Raw genomic sequence first — 17,120 nt, 5'->3', positions numbered from 1 at the left:
GTGGAATAGGTATATATATTTGTATGTGTGTACAGTGGTTAAAAAAAGATCCATATAAAACGTGAACGTATAGAAATACTGCACACGATTACGTACATTGAAAATATTGAATTTCGTGTAAAACAAAATGAAATAAAATTAAAAGAAAAAGAAAAAAAAAAGGAAAAATACACAAGAAAATAGAAAAGAAAAATAAACAGAAAAAAAGAAAGAAAGAACATCAGTAGCGGAGGCGTACACGAAGGAACGAATTGGCTACTAGATTTTATCTGGTATTTGTAAGAACGGATACTGTTTGGAGAGACAACCAATATCCAAGGTGGTATAACCGTGATGTCGTAAGAAGTTATGGGAAAGAGTACAAAGGGTATACGATCCATGCTATTGGTTCCACGGGGGTTTCTTATTTTGTTTATTCTACAATGGGACTTGAAATTGGATGACGCGTAGTACTGTTACTGTAACCCCTCCCTTTATCCACCCTGTCGACCACCCCATGGTACCCTTCTCTTTTCTTCTGATCCTCCTATCGTTCAATTCTTGTCCAGAAAATGTCCTGAGCTTAGCTGTGTCAAGAAGAAAATATTTTCTTCCTCTTGAATATCTGTACCTTAAAACATGAAAATAAGATTCACTCTGTTTAAATTTTATATAACGGATCAAGCTTGAATTATATTCAAAGAAAGGTTTGCAAGTTTCTTTTGTACGCTTACGTTTGATAAGAAAAACAACGAGTTGCTTCGTAATAAACTCGAGAAATTAATTAAACAAGTTTGATATTAACTTTTGCAAATGACTTCATGTACTTTACTTCATAACTATGGATTTAATACATTATAAAAGACAAGTAATTTTATGTTAATTTATACATATATATTTATAGTGAGTTACTTTATTGATCTCTTTGATGTATCATTTTAAATAACTCATCGTTTGTCTAAGAACGAATTAATATGAGAGTCTTGTCCTATTTTCTCGTAGAATTGTGAACTAGAAAAGGGCACACATTTTCGATATCACGAAATGATTGGTAAAACTGAGACAGAGTTAGATAGAAAGAAAGATAGAATAAGAGGAGTCAAATAACTTGGTAGAAGTTTTGGTAAGCGAGCCTATCTACCTGAAAATTATTCTCGGATAAGATATTACTATCTCTAACTCTTTTTCTCTCTCTCTCTCTTTCTCTCTAGGTTTCTGTCTAACGTCTAACTCATTGTCGCTTTTCTCTCTTTCTCATATTCCAACAAACTTGTAACGAGCATGCACTTACGAATTCGTCGTTGGGGGTCTTACTTCTAAAGGTATACGTCATAAACCTTGAAAAGTAGGTATTCTTGAGCTTTTGCATGTTCATTTTGGTCTAGATTCAATTCTCAACCTAGTACTTCAACTTATTCCTCTATATCTTTATCTCTTTTGCACTCCCATTCTTACACGTTGTAACAGAGATAGACAAGTCGTTGAATTTTCGAAGATTTCGTTGGCACATCCTTTTCGAAAAGACTTGCCTTGCTCAGTTTATTCCTTTGTCATCGTATTCCTACGTTCATTCTCCTCTAACATTTCTTCTTCCTTCCTTCCTTCTCGATAACCGAAAATAGAGACATTTCCGTAAAGTTTCTGCATGCCATTCCCCTTATATGTTTTTATTTTCTTTATTTTTCTTTCTCTCTCTCTCTCTCTCTCTCTCTCTCCCTCGATTAGATCCTCTCAAGGATTTTTCGAGAAAAATACCAAATCGAATTCCTCTTATCGCGTTGTTTTTTTTTCCTCTTCAAATTTATTTTTTGTCTTCCTTTTTTCGGAGTATCTCGACGCAATAGTACTTGGAATATATTAAATATATTTATTTAGATGTTTTCTTTTTAAATGTATGATCAATAACAAACAATGCTAAAAGTGTACACGTTGAATCAAATCGATAGCAATTATCGTAGGAATTATTTATTGAATTTTAATGTTCTCTTCCTCCCCTCCCCATCACTCCTAGTTCGTCATTGCATTTTAATGCACACGATAGTATTAAAATAATCAAACGAGAAATGGTAATAGTTATAAAACAACAACAACAAAAATGTCACAGTAAATACTACGAAACGAGTGAAAAATAATTCTATTGAATGAATCGTCAATTAGAGAATTTATAGGACGTATATTGAATATTTATTTTTGTTTAATAAATTTGTATAAAATGTTATATAATAAAATTTTATATTACTTTTTAATGTACGTGTGTCACATGAATTCGTAAATCAATATTATTCTCGATCACGATGATAGAAATTTTCTATCTTATAGAATATTTTGAATAATGAAATTGTTAAAAGATAATTTGAAAGAAAAGGTCTCGTTCATTGCATTATATAAGCGAATATCGTAACCTGTTTTGAAATGAGTTGCTTGTTTCGCACCAATAAACCCCATCATACTAACGTCCCATCCTATCTTCGTTAGAGTAACATTAATTAACACGGTTAATCTTCTTAACGTTGAACTTCATATCGCTTCGATGATCTACGATATGAAATTTTGTTAAAAATTCATTTTACCTTGACATATTTCTTGATATACGTTCTTTCCTTTACCTCTCCCATTTTATTTCTTCCCTCTTGTCATCTTTCGGGAAGATTATCGAGTAAAGTAAACCCCCCGGATTGGTTCGACTTTATAGATAACAATAGCTAGTAAAAATGGTCGAAGAATCGAACGTCATTAACGATGATCAAGACGATAATCCTCTTTTCCTTGAATTTTTCAAAAATCGTCCGCAAAGTCGTTTCAACTAAGTTGCACTTTTTTCTTCTTCCTCTTTCTTACTCTTTTCTTTTCTTTTCTTTTTTTTTTTTCTTTGTCTTCTTCACAACCTCAATATTTTTTCTTCCTTTCTTTCTTTCTTTCTTTCTTTCTTTCTTTCTTAGTTTTACTCTTTGCCACCTATTTCTACGTTCTTTGCAGTTACTGCAAAACGTGCCTGGAGAGAAAAAAGAATAGAAAGTAGAGAAGAAAGAAATGAAAACTGTAAAAAGTAATACGAGAAAAGCGTCGCGTAGGGGAAAGAAAAATATCATTTTAATAGACTTCGCGAGAAAGATCTCTCTTCTTCTGTTGGATAATTATATAATATATCGTTTTGTACCTTTTGGTACTCTCTTTAATCTTGGATAATAAATTGTTTTAATATAAGAATTGTTTTCCATAATTGAAAAATATATTCATAAACTCGACGATTATTTTTTTTTTAATCAAATCTTACGATTCTTATTTATTTTAACCAATTTTATATCATATTTATCTTTTTATTTTTATTACAGTAATTATACATTTTTATTCACACTTCTATTAGTGACAGATTATTTCTTATGATCATAGTAGGCGTTTCATCGGTCGACCATAAAATAAATTAATTTTAATGACCAAGATGTGTTTTCATATGTCGTATCTCGTCAAATGATAGCAAATTCACTCCCTCGAGGCCAAATTAGAGAATGCGTTAATCCGCTTTATGTTTCGAATCATGCAGATACGTTCGAACACTGTCGATACCTGCCATTTACGATCACGCAAGTTTGACACATGATATCGAAGTCATTATTGTTTAATCTATTAATATGTGGCATAATTACACGTTATGACATTGTAATAATTGTAATACTATTATCCTATTATCTATATTTTTTCTATAATAAATTTAACACACGAGAGATTCGATCTAAAAATTGACCCTGATTATTATAATAAAAATTTATTTTTAAATAACGAGTTTTAAATTCATAAATTTTATTCTATATTTTTCATGAATTTAAAAAAAGTATTAATTAGAATAATTAATTTTTTTCAGAGAAAAACATTAATAATATTAAATATTTTTTGTACCAAGTATATTTTAATTGGTTTAATTAATTAATATTATTTCTCACCCTTTTTCTGTAAACAACTTAATTTATTGATTAGTTTGATACACGTTGTTTGAAATCTATTACAATTAATTAATTATTTGTAACTTAGGTTTGGCTTGTTTCTAATACGATTGATTTGATATTTGATTTGTTACAAAAAGCTCTGAGAAGACTACGCCGTGCTTTTATACCTAATGGACGATATCAATCCGTTCTTTAAGAGTAACGAAGATAGAGTTTGAGAACTGTCAGAAAGTTTTATTTGACCAATAGCCGACAAATCCAGCCACATAGTTCCATATACTAGAGAGTAGATATTTTTAGACTGACATGAGTTTTACATGGCTAGTATTGTTGAAGGTATAGCTGAATATTTGAGAAATGAATCATAGATGTGTCTATATGTGTGTATGTGTTTATCTTGATAGCACCAAGAAATATCGAAAGGTATTTACAATACTTTCGAATTTTCACTGATCGAATATGACTGAAGCATAACTCCAAGTAGAACTGACCGAAAAATCGTATCGACACGGTTTGTGATTCATTTGTTTATTTTATTTATTATATTCTAGAAATTTTCATTAATTTTATAGTTACCTAATAATAATATTAAATTTTTAATGTAGTATCATGAGATATACTTTCGAACTAGGTTTAAAAAAAATATTTTCATATATATTTGTAATGTAATGTTATTTAAATAAAATTGAAAAATCCCATGTTATATATAATTACATTGTGTACGTAACACATAGATATACCGATTGATAAAAAAAAAAAAAAAAAAGAAAAAGAAAATTTTTTTTGATCGATGTAAAGAAACTGTTAAAGAGATTTTACGCATTGATGAAAATATGTTCGTTCAGAGTAGTTTAAACGATTAATCGTGCATCGATAGGACACTAAAACTTTGAAACGCTTATCGTCTCAAAGTTGGCGGACAATAATTCTCGGTTCTCATGTATTATTGATGTTAGCTAAGGGTTGGGCAGTCCTACAGGGGATCGCGACAGGATGCTTCATGTTTCTCAACGAGACGTCGACACGCCGGCAGAACATTGAAGCATCCTCTTGGAGGAACTTTACCCTCAGATCTACTCCTACCACAATTCCTTAACGTGCTGAATAGTCCGAGCGTTTACTTTGGCTTGCGCGTACCATTTGCAGTGTTCAACTGGACTTTGCCAAAATGAATTGTCTTTGCTTTGTGACTAAACCTAGACTTACATTGTTCTAAGATTACGTTGGCGTGACCAATCTTTAATGAAAACTTTTGACCAAACTAAACTTGTTTTCTTTTTAGAATGAACCCCGATAAGGATTAAATAAATAATAATACTATTATATTTATAATAGTATCATTATTTATTTAACCCTTATTGGTCGTCAGGTTTTTATATTTTTTATATTGATAATTTTGATTAAAAGTTATGAGTGGTTTCGGTAAATATGCAAAACAAAATTGTTCAGTAATATAAAAATAATTTATTATTTATTGGAAATTATTTATTTTTCCCAAAAGTACTACAAATATATGAAATTATTAATTATTTAATTATTAATAAAATAACATATTTTTATTTGTTATTAGGACCAATAATGGGTAATATTTTTTTTTTGCATATATATATATATATATATATTTCCATTCGATTAATCACTTTCTCTTAATTTATTTGAGAAAATTTCTCATCTGAGAGAGAACTTCTTCTTATATAGTTTATTCACATGCTTCTACCAATTATTTCAAGCTCAACAGTTAAACTCGATGGAACCAGGGGGGGGGGTGGAGGAAGTGAGGTGGTTTGGTATTTTGAAGAATGTACAGCGTCATTCTGGCGGCTCGTTATTACGGTAATTTTATCCGCAGACATTAATCATCCCAGTATTTATCTAACCTCATCCTTCTTCTTATACTTACTCGGCAGCGGTCCAGTCACCTGGAAATGAATCGCCGAAAGCGTTGCCAACTATTCAGAAAACTCTTCTGCAAATTTTGATTCCCGATTTCTTTAGTCTCGTGTTTTAAACCTATACTTTGATGCAATTTGTTCAATTATTTTATTTACCTAAAAATATAATATTAATAATACAACAATATATATATATATTGACGTGTAATATTTTTCATTAAAAAAAAAAAAAAAGAAAAAATAAGAAAGAGAGAGAGAAGAGAAACATAATTTACCAAAGCTTCTAAATGAAGTTTTACGAAGTCTCACAAGATCGAATCTTTGTACAAGTCATCCAAGCCTCGTTCTTAATTAACCGACAGATTTCAAGAGAAAACGAGGAACCTGACGAAGATACGAAATACCCCTAGAGAGACAAGGAGAAATCACGCTACGTCGTTCACTTTAAATGTGCAAGTATATAAGCCTGGTATATCGAAGAGTCCTCGTAAAAGAGCAAACTGTTCGAGTAAAGTATCGAGGGGGATATCTCGTCTTACGTATGAGTACATCGCTACTTGACATCGACATAAAATTTCTCGTTCAATAATAAGGGTAAGGAGAATAAAAAAAAAAAAAAAAAAGAAAAAAAATCAAGGCAGAATATTCTTTATTTCTTATTTTTCAAAAGGTATCACACAAAATTCCAAAATAAAACAAATATTGTAATAATATACGTGATATTAATTTATTTATTTTAATAAAAGAAGAAAACCAAAACAAAACAAATCGATAGTACAAATATTCCAAAAATAATATCTTCTAATCGGATTAGAATGAAATATATTCCTATTATACTGTTTTGCAACATTGCGACAGTTCAACACATACTCGTGGGAAAATTCGTGTAAAAGGAGATAGAAAAGGGAGAAGTAAACAAAAAAAAAAAAAAAGAAATAAGAAAAATAGATAAAATACAGAAACAGGCTTCCTTGTTTGCCAGCTCGTACGAAGGACCGACGACGTGCTAGGAAAAAGGTGAGAATTTTCTGGAAATCCTGATAAATGCCTTCCGGCGGTGGCGGTCGAGCCGTATCGAACTTCTCTGCTTTTGTTCGTTCTCCCTGGATATACACAAGGGGGGTTGGGTTGGGTTGGGTGGTGGCCTTTCATTATCGTAAATTTTATTTCTCGTCGTAGGCGAACACGTCCGTCGCTTTGCCATGCCACACTAGTTTTATGGCCACCCAGCGAATATCACGATTCGACGTTCCCCCACTCGTTACCAACGTGTTCCAATAAAATCTGAAACAAACCTTCTATCGTACTCTTTAAGTAACGTAAAGTAAAAAGTAACTAAATAAAAATTACTCGACATACTGTTAGATACTTTCAACAATATTTATCACATATCTCTCTCTCTCTCTCTCTCTCTCTATCGTAAAAAACATTTAATTATCATTGTATTTTATGTTCATTTATAAATTATTATTTCAAAAATAATAAACGTAATATTAAATCCGTTTAGGTTTCCATTTAACAGACGTTAACTTACTTATCTTTAATATTTATTTTTTATAATCGATAAAATTATTATAGAGTATCGAAAAAAAAATAAGAATATATTATACATATGTATTTATACATTCTTTTAGAGGATTGTTTAATTTTTTATATTTAAAGATATTGTTAAATATAATTTCTGAGGAAAGCGATTAAATAGAAACGATGTATCTTTAGTTGGTTAGAATAATATCGATAAAATCTTTAATAGTAGATATTTTCGTTTTTTACGAAGAACAGAAAGTTTCTTCTTCATCTTTAAACGGGTTACCTTTAATTATAAATGACGAAGGGATTCAAAGATAAGAATATCTCTAAGGGGTAATTTGAGAAAAAGGGAAAGCTTTAAAGGAGAGGAAAAGAAGATAACTTATTATATTTTCTCGAACAATATTCTCTAAGTAAGTAGAATTTTTCTCAGCATCGATAATTCGAAGACAAGAAAAGGAGGAAGAAGATGAAAAAGAACTAAAGTAAGAGATAAATTATCGTAATTCGTCGATCATGCTAAGTGAATAACGAGAAAATTGCGTCAACTTAACCTTTAATTAATTCATTCATTATCCTAACGTACTTTAATCGCGTGACTGAAGGCTTTGAGAACAGAACTTAAATTGCTGTTAACAACGCAAATAATATTTCACGTTTTATTCGATATTTAAAATTTCCCATTTTAATTAATTTAAATAATTGATATTATATCGTATCGAACGATTGTGATTTGAAAGTTAGAGAAAATTTCACTTTGATCTCTAATTCTAAATTTCTATCATTGTATTCAATACGCGTATTCGATAATTGAACGATTATTAATAAAATTATATAGAATATATCTCTGTTAACAAATTGACGTGAATAGATAATTAATATCATAATACAATTCATTTAATTAGATATAGAAAAAAAATTAACAAGAATTATTCTACCCAACGTTATTGTTATCCATTAACAAAACGTATTTGAATGAAATTAATTATCAATTACAATAACATGTTTATTGTTTTATCTGTCTACCATACCAAATACATTATATATATTTGTTACATAATTTAACACCAGTTAGGGAACTTAATCATACTTATCGCAACGTATAAGCCGTTCGTAATCTCTAAATCTTATTATTGGTAATTTATTGATAGAATTAGATAGAAAGAGAGATACGATGAAAAAGAGAGAGTAAGGATGAAAAAAACGTAACGTCACTGAAATTCACCCTTCGAGGATGTCGTTTCGTCGACGATGCGATCGTAGGATGCACCTAAGATAGAAAGCAAGGAAAGAAATATGAAAAAAAAGAAAAGGATGGAATGAAGATGAAGAAGAAGAAGAAGAAAATGAAGAAGAGATGGGTCTCAACGGAGCCCCGTTTTCTTCTTCTTCTTCTTCTTCTTCTTTCGTTGGTTCGTTCCTTCGTTCATCAGTTTTTTCTCATCTGCAAAACGCGAGCGACCTAATTTTCACGCCACTAAGCGTCACGACGAAACCATGGTCAGCCACTGTCCATGTATATACTCTGTATTCCACCTACTCTTCCTTGTTACTATATACATCTAAGGTATATATATACATAGAACATTTACGAACAACTCTATACGACATATACATCCTGTCTAGATTCGGTAGCCTAACGTACGTAGGTAGATACAGGTATATATAATACATACATGAATATATATATAAACTCTATTGTCTGCATATGTAGACGAAACATGTACTACGTAGATAGTCTCTGGAAGGACTCACACATGCCTTTCTCACGCCTGTTTCTCTCTCCTAAAAGATACTCGCCAGCAACGAGTACAGCACACACGTTGCCTCCAATATCCGTAGCGAGAAGGTATTAGGGTAGGTGCAACCTCGAAAATTTCAGGCTGACCAAACGGCCTCTGCTCAACCACTACTACTACTACACTATTACTACTATACTACTACTACAACTTGTTTTCAACGTAAATAAGTGTATAATTTTACTCGCGTGTGTGTCTATCTTTTTTGAAGTTTCTGAAGTTTCGGAAAAAACCACACTACTTTTCGGAAAAAACCTCACTACTTTTCGGAAAAGACCTCACTACTTTTCGGAAAAAAACCTCACTACTTTTCGGAAAAAACCTCACTACTTTTCGGAAAAAACCTCACTAGAGAGGTGTTTACTACACTATCAGAGGTGTTTATTTACCATGAACTTTTTAGTTACCAGAAGCAACTAGTCTCATTTCTTTGAATTGAGAACTTGCTTACTGTGTAATATGTCATCTATTTATATATGTTATCAATAAAACGTATAATAATTTTTGAATGTGATAACAACAATATAATAATAATATTATAACATAAAACCTACAATTATCCTACTCCTGATATTCTGCAGTCGTCTCATTCTCTCTAAACTGAATTTTTCGAAGGTTTCACTTCTAGCACGTGTGATTTGCGCACATGATATTTTTTTTACTTTTTTCCTATTGTTTTTTTCTAATTTTTGTTTTTTTTATCGTTCCTTTTATTTTTTCTTATTCTTTTCTTTTTTTAATTAAAATATCAAATAAGCTTTTTAAAATTCATTAGGATGCTGCGATTGTTGGTAAATCTCGAAAAAGATAGAAGGGAAGATAACATAAGACAATTTTTATGGCCTTTTAATTGGGAAAGACGAGTTGATTTCATGGAAAACTTTAATTACTGTAGTAATAAAGGTGTAATTAGCTACTTTGTTTTTGTTCCTTTTTCCCACCTCCTAATCTCGTTATAAAAGATGTTCGTTATTTTGTCTAGATTTTTTATTTATTTATTTATTTTTTTTTATATCAACCGTTTCAACGAAATGTCTCACTCGTGTTTCTAAAGAAAAATTTCGATATATTTTTTGAAGTAGGGGTAAAAAAAAAAAAGAAAAAAGGAGAATACATTTTTCGTATTTCGATGAGTTCGATTTTGTATAATAAATCTCACGACGCGTTGTGAAGTTGGCCCTTTCGTTTATTAGAAAATATCACGAGTGAGTTGATATCCTATGGAATGACGTTTCTTGAGTCGTTTGGAGGTAAAGTTTATAAGAAAAATTTCAAATTTTTATCGCGTCACGTAGAGAGTGTTTTTCTTTCTCTCTCTCTCTCTCTCTCTCTCTCTCTCTCTCTCTTTCTTTCTTTCTTTCTTTCACTCTTACACATAGAAAAACGTCAGCTTTCTTGACGTGGTCCTCGATCGAGTTCGCTGCGGGAAATACATAAAATATTTATGCGAACGCGTAGCCATTGTGCTTTGTAGAAATTTGAAATTTTACTGCCTGCTTCTAGTACCGATCGAACATTGCTGTATCTACTATCTTTCTTTATCTCTCTTTTTTCTATCTCTCTCTCTTTTCCAGATGCACCAGCCTGTATTCGTCGTTCGAGAGCGAATGACGCCAAGGGGCGATTTTGTAGCAAGCTTTCCACTTTGTTTCTATCGAACGAGTCGAACTACGATCATCCTCCTCCTTTTCCTCCTACTCGTGTGTTATATTCTCTGCCTATACTATAATCTAAGTCTTTTAAAAATTTTCCTATTCGCATGGCAAAAAAAAATTCGTAATCTATGGTATAATATTATTTCATGCCAATCTTTTCGGTTATATCGAATATTAAATATTTAATAAAAAAATCTATAAATTGGAGTCATACTAATTTATAAATGTATGTTTAAATATTGCATCTTTATAGTTAAAATAAATGTGTCAATATAAAAAATGAAAAACTAGAATAATTCGTATAGAATAATTAAACGTAACGAGATGTTTCAGAAACTAGGATATAAACGATAACTACTCGTGTCGATCGAGATTACTTCTTCTCGAATGGGTTGATACTAAAAAGTCATTTTCGAACGTGTCTCATCCATGTAATTGCAACCAGTCCGTATAAATCTTTCCTCAAAATCATACGTGTACTCTCAAGTAGAACCTCGTAACATACATCCCTTCGAGTTTTGATCGGACAGTGTAAACGTACTTCGAATCTCTCATAAGTACGATTTAAGCGTTTAATCGAAAACGATCGATATCTCGTAGCACCATTTCTCTCAATCCTATTTTATCTTTCCCTCTCTCTCTCTCTCTCTCTCCCTCACTCCTTTTCTTTATGGGGACCAACCAAATCCAATAGCAAGTTGCCGAATGGAGGCCAATCGAGTTCTCACGAAAATTAATTCCCGATGTCGCACTTACACTCACCAGTCTTCAAACCTTCATCAACAAGACGTACGATAAGAGAATGAATGAGAGAAAGAGAGACAGAGAGAGAGAGAGAGAGGGAGAGAGAGGGTAATGCATGTCATTCTATGATTATTAACGATCTTACAATCATAGTGTAACATAGAATGGTCGTGATTCCAAATGAAAATGAATCTTGTTTTAAAACGATAATTAGACTGATATAAAAAAAAAAAAGGAAAAAACAATTTTTTAATCATTGCAATTAATATATTTATCGAATATAATCATTTATTTGCAAAAACATATTATATCGTATATAATTTTAAATAAAAATATTTATAATTGTAATAATATCATTCGATTCGTTCATTATTAAGCAAAAATTTCTGTTCATTTTCCAAAAAAAAAATCACAATACTACTAAAGCAAGGTATATCATCGATTCTAAAAAAAAGAGAGAAAGAGAGAAAGAGAAAGAGAAAGAGAAAGAGAGAGGTAGGGAGAAACGAAGCTTGCTCTTATATTATCTCGCTTTTTCTTTCGCATATGATGAAAAAGGAAAAAAGAAAAACAAAAAAAGGACAAAAAAACACGATGATATACATACACATGCGTGAAAGAAAAAGTGAGATGGAGAAGGCGTTGAAAACAGAGAGAAAGAGAAAGAGTGAGAAAGAGTGAGAAAGGGGGATGAAAATGCAGGAGGTTGAAAGAAAGAAAGAAAGGAAAGAGAAAAGAACGAGAGAGATAGAGAGAGAGAGAGAGAGAAAACACCCGGAAAGGTGAGAGGAGAGAAGATAGAAGAAGGGATGGAAAAGGGTGGTGGTGGTGATGGTGGTGGTGGAAACTGCGTCGGAGTGGGAAAGCATTGCCGAACGGAGTGATAGGGTGGGAGGAATGAGACGAAAGGGTGAGGATAACTAAAGAGAGATAGAGTGAGGGCAAGAGAGGGAGGAAGAGAGAGAGAGAGACGACGAGGGTTGGTTCGCCAAGCTCAGTTACGCCGCGCCCCTTGCGAAGAGCGCTGCGCCTCGTGAGCGAGATTTTAGTATCTTCGCTTTTCGAACGGGCCCTTTTTCCATTATATAAATCATCGTCATTGTTATCATCATCATCCACGAATTAAAAATCATTCGTATTGTCATGTTTCATTCCCTTTCCTTGTACAATCAAAACGAAATTTTCCCATAGCATTTGTTATTTGTTATTTTTGTTGAATTTTTTGTGTGCTGTTTGTTTGGATTTTGTTTTTTTTTTTTATTTTATGTCATCGGATAGAAAAAAAATTATAAATTCATACTGGACTGGACTGGACTAGGTTTTGTTGAAATCAGACCGGGTTTAGCAGCACGTGCACGTGCTTTTGGGAAAACATTTTAATCGGATTTGTATTCATGATATAATATTTAATTGTGAATTATTTGTCACTCGTGCACGTGGAAAAACTGATAGATGTTCAAAAAGTTTGTGTATTGTGTATTCAAACTGAATAAGTAAGTTTCGTGTTCGTTATTATCGATTATATTCGTAGGATTGTTAAATTGTTGGATTACCGAGATACAGAAGTGTTCGAGGAATTTAATTAGTATCCACAAAGTGAAAGGGATATGATCTTGTTGGTGGATCAGTTGAGAACGTTTGTCTGTTAAAAAAAACTTGAGAAATACAAAGAGAGAAAAAAGAAAACAAAACACTTGATATTTTTCAATTGATTTTATCAATAAGGTGGGACAAGTATAATAAGGAAAAAAAGAAGTGGAAGAAGAAGAAAGAAGAAAGGAAGAAATGATGTGTAAGCACGAGTGAGAAGAAAAAGTGTAACGGAGGAAAGGAAGGGGGGTGTGATTGGAGAACAAGAAGAGGGCGGTAACACGCGCGCAAAAGAGACGCACCTTTATGAAAGTTCAACGATAGACCAACAACAATCCGTTTTACGAAAATCCACTCTGACGACAAAAGTGAACTTCTCCCCTTCTTCCTCCTACTCCTCCTACTCGGTAACAAACTTTTTCTATAATACGAAAGCTGCTGCTTTATCATCGAGAAATTTTCCAACTATATTGGTGAAGAAATCTGTCTTTTAACGTGTGATGGACGAAGTGGAACCTGGCAGCGAATCGACAACGTTGGTACCTTAAGAAAGAAAGAGAGAGAGAAAGGGAGAGAGAGACCATCCATTAAAGGTAAATAGATCGCATGTTTCATACACTTGATTGCACGATTTCGGTTTATTCTAATATCACTATTATAACTTTGTTTTAATATTCAATAGAATCTTTTATTTAATAGATTAAATCTATTTTTATGTTATTTAGAATATAATAATTTAATTAATTATAATATAAAATAATTGTTTTTTGTTGATACAAGAACTATGACTTTTATCTTCCACGAGTGATACTTTTCATAAACTCGTTCAGATCATTTTATCTAACTCAATGTTCCATCGAACAAGATTGTTTTCTTACCAATTCATTTTGAAGATAATCTTATATAATATTACATAGATAATATAAATATTCAATAATAATAATAATAATAATAATAATCTAATAATCACACATGACCAGACAAAATTTGGAACTCGTCTTTAGGTTTATAGGAGGAATAGAAATTTGAAGAAAATATCTTGGCATAGAAGTTTCGAACGAGCTTTTAACGGTGTGGGCGGAAACGTCGAGTGTCGAAAGCCTTCGCGTTAGCTCGAAGCCCTCTCGTGACGGTCTGGAACTTGCTAGTAGATTTGGGCGGGCAAGCGAACGTTCGTACAAGTTTTAAAAGTCGAGAGTTTTCCTACCACCCCCCCTAACCCCACCCCTCATAACCTTACTCTTCCGCTTTCGAAACTTTTCAAAAGAACTCGACGAATAAAATCGACAGTTTTGTCCCCTCTCTCTACCTTCTTTCTATCTCTGTTCCTCTTTTTCAGTATATTTGTGTGTGTGTGTGTGTGTGTGTACATAAATATAGGTATATAAATATTATTGGTATATATTTAGATGTGAGTGTCACTTCATCATTCCCCTTCAAATGGTTCAAGCAAATGGGGTTGAATAACTTCAACCCCGTTTTTTTTTTTTACTTTTCACCCTTGTCTCGTATAAATCGTGCTTGATAGTCTAGGTCAAGAAACTTAAACTTTTTACTCGTGTTTTGATTATTTTTTTTTTTTTTTTGAACACTTGACTGTTTAAAATTTTTTTTCGAGAGGAAAGAAAATATCTGTTGCTTATAAATATACATAACTTTAATTTATATATATACATATATGTGTGTTCACAAAATTCATTTTATTTTCTCTCTATCTCTTTCCCTTTGTCTGTGTAAAAGCTGTGTAAAGCTTTTAACTATTATAGAACTTAGAAGGCGTTAAAATTTAGCTTAAATTCGCTTTGTCAAAGTACGTAATGATTAATCGTGCGTTTCTCTCTCGTATTAACCTTTGCACGCATTGAATATGTACGCTGATCTCTCTTTCCAGTATAATATATACATAGTATCAAATACATAGTCTATATTATATATGCTACACACACACACACACACACATATATATATATGTATGCATATGTGTGTCAGCTTTGTAAGCAGCGTGAATTCGTCAATGTCGGAAATCGGAGCGAAAGCTGGGTGAGTGATCGACCACGGTTGAGCCTTTACACAATGTTTTCACCCTGTATATGTTTCCAATCGCATTCTTTCCGCTAGAATGATATTAGACATGTACAATCACGTAAGTATTCGATTTTGTTTCCTAGTTTTGATAAGTAGATTAAATTATCGATTATCTTCCATCAAAATATTCACTGATATTAATTGGTCACTACTATATTTTATTTAGAAATACAATTATTTTATATATTTTTTTTGGTTATAAATATTGTTTAAAAATAAATCTCAATTTCTTAGGATTTATTCTTTTTCATACGTCTATGTTTTTTTATTGTTAGTACTAAAATATATATATATATATATATATATATATATATATATATATATATATATATATATATATATATATAAAAGATAAATTCTGTAAGAGATAGAAAGAGAGATATAGAGATATAGGAAAGAAACGAGAAGTTTTATTTTTTTGTTAGTTATAAAAAACTGAAAAAGAGACTTCGATTTCAGTTCTTTCTCGTGTGAGAAGTATATTCTTCGTCGCTTTTATTTCCTTATCGTATATTCGGTCCTACCAATATTTGTTATTCCAACGACATCACGCATAAACTTCCCAGTCCGAATCGTCGTCCTTCTTATTCGATATTCGTTCGTTCGAAATAAATGGCCGCGTACTGAATTAATGATCTTCGATTTTTCCTTCCCCCCCCCTACCTCACTTCCCCCTAACACAACCCCTTTCTCCTCGCTTAGTAGATAGAAAAATATATATAGATACTCGATTCTGTTTATAACTTAGCACAAAATGAAATAAATACTATTATTCGAAGTCAATATCTATAAGTTGCTAATAAAAGACACTTTTGTTAGTTGAAAATAAATTCTTGGAAGACTTTGAGATTGTGACCAAGTTTTATGAAAGATTTTTCACGATGTGGATAAGAAGAAGAAAAAAACCGTATAGGATAGGATAGGATGCAACGATCTCACGAAGTCTTCGTCGTTTTGGCAGAGTTGTTTCTCGTTTCGAGTAATTGGTCGTCTAGAGTTGCATGGTCTAGCGTTAAAACGTCTTATACGATGCGATCGAGACACAAGTGCAGGAAAGTTTCATTCTTGCCAAGCTATATCCTTCTCTAATTGACCATTGGGATTCCATTTGAACCATTTTCTTTATTTTTATGATCAACTCTTTTTCACTTTTTTAATGTTATTCTTTAGAAACATAGAAATTGTCTTTTAGAAACTTTTCAACTTTTTTCTATCATTCGAAATTGATGAACTATAACTAATTACATTTCATTTGATCATTTATTTAATAACAAATATTTTGATCTCATGATTAGATATTAATTGATTTTAAATTCTTGATAATATATATATATTTTTTTTTACAAAAAAATCCTGAATAGTTTTTTTGAAATGTCAAGCAAGGAATATATATATATATAATTCTTACTTGTATTAAAGTCGTAGGATTCCAGTGATCGATTGCAGTAGGTCGAAGGGAAGCTCTTCCATTAACTTATCACCGATCGAAGACAGAAACCAATTAGTATCGGGACTGATCAATGATCTTAAGACAAGATCGATTTGTCATGGTGTAAATAAAAGTCTGAACGCGCGCGTTCTAAGAGAATTCTTTTGTGTTCTTTAAATGATTGGAAAACAAAATAAAGAGAAAAATAATTTACTATCGTAATTATGAGAATACATTTACTAGAAATATAATTATTATTAATTGTTAATAAAATTTTTGGAATAAAAAATTTATAGTAAAAATCTATGAAGAGTTGGCTAAAAGATAAAAGAACACGTGCGTGTTGGTTTTGTTAGTTGGGTCAAGTAATAATCAAATGGTATTACGTTCGTTCGTTCGTTTGTTCGTTCGATCCAATTTTGGGTATTTCTTTAAAAAAAGAAAAAAATAATAAAAGATAGGAACACAGTCCAGTG

At 31.7% G+C, this 17,120-nt stretch overlaps 1 protein-coding gene across 2 annotated transcripts in view; it reads left to right on the top strand.

The window, feature by feature from the left end:
* Nucleotides 1-12,533: 12,533 nt before the first annotated feature.
* Nucleotides 12,534-17,120, top strand: part of LOC107066120 (uncharacterized) — a 162,773-nt gene continuing 158,186 nt past the window's right edge. Inside the window, exon 1 of one of the 2 annotated variants that reach the window (XM_015320438.2) lies at nucleotides 12,534-13,723. The gene's annotated coding sequence lies outside the window, so the exon portion shown is untranslated. The remainder of the gene's footprint in view (nucleotides 13,724-17,120) is intronic. The other variant, XM_015320449.2, reaches the window with a different exon arrangement.

This window comes from Polistes dominula, unplaced genomic scaffold (assembly GCF_049000335.1).
Source record: "Polistes dominula isolate Pdom_NZ unplaced genomic scaffold, Pdom_raw_medaka contig_20, whole genome shotgun sequence".
NCBI lineage: Eukaryota > Metazoa > Arthropoda > Insecta > Hymenoptera > Vespidae > Polistes > Polistes dominula.
This window is presented reverse-complemented; position numbering and strand designations above follow the sequence as displayed.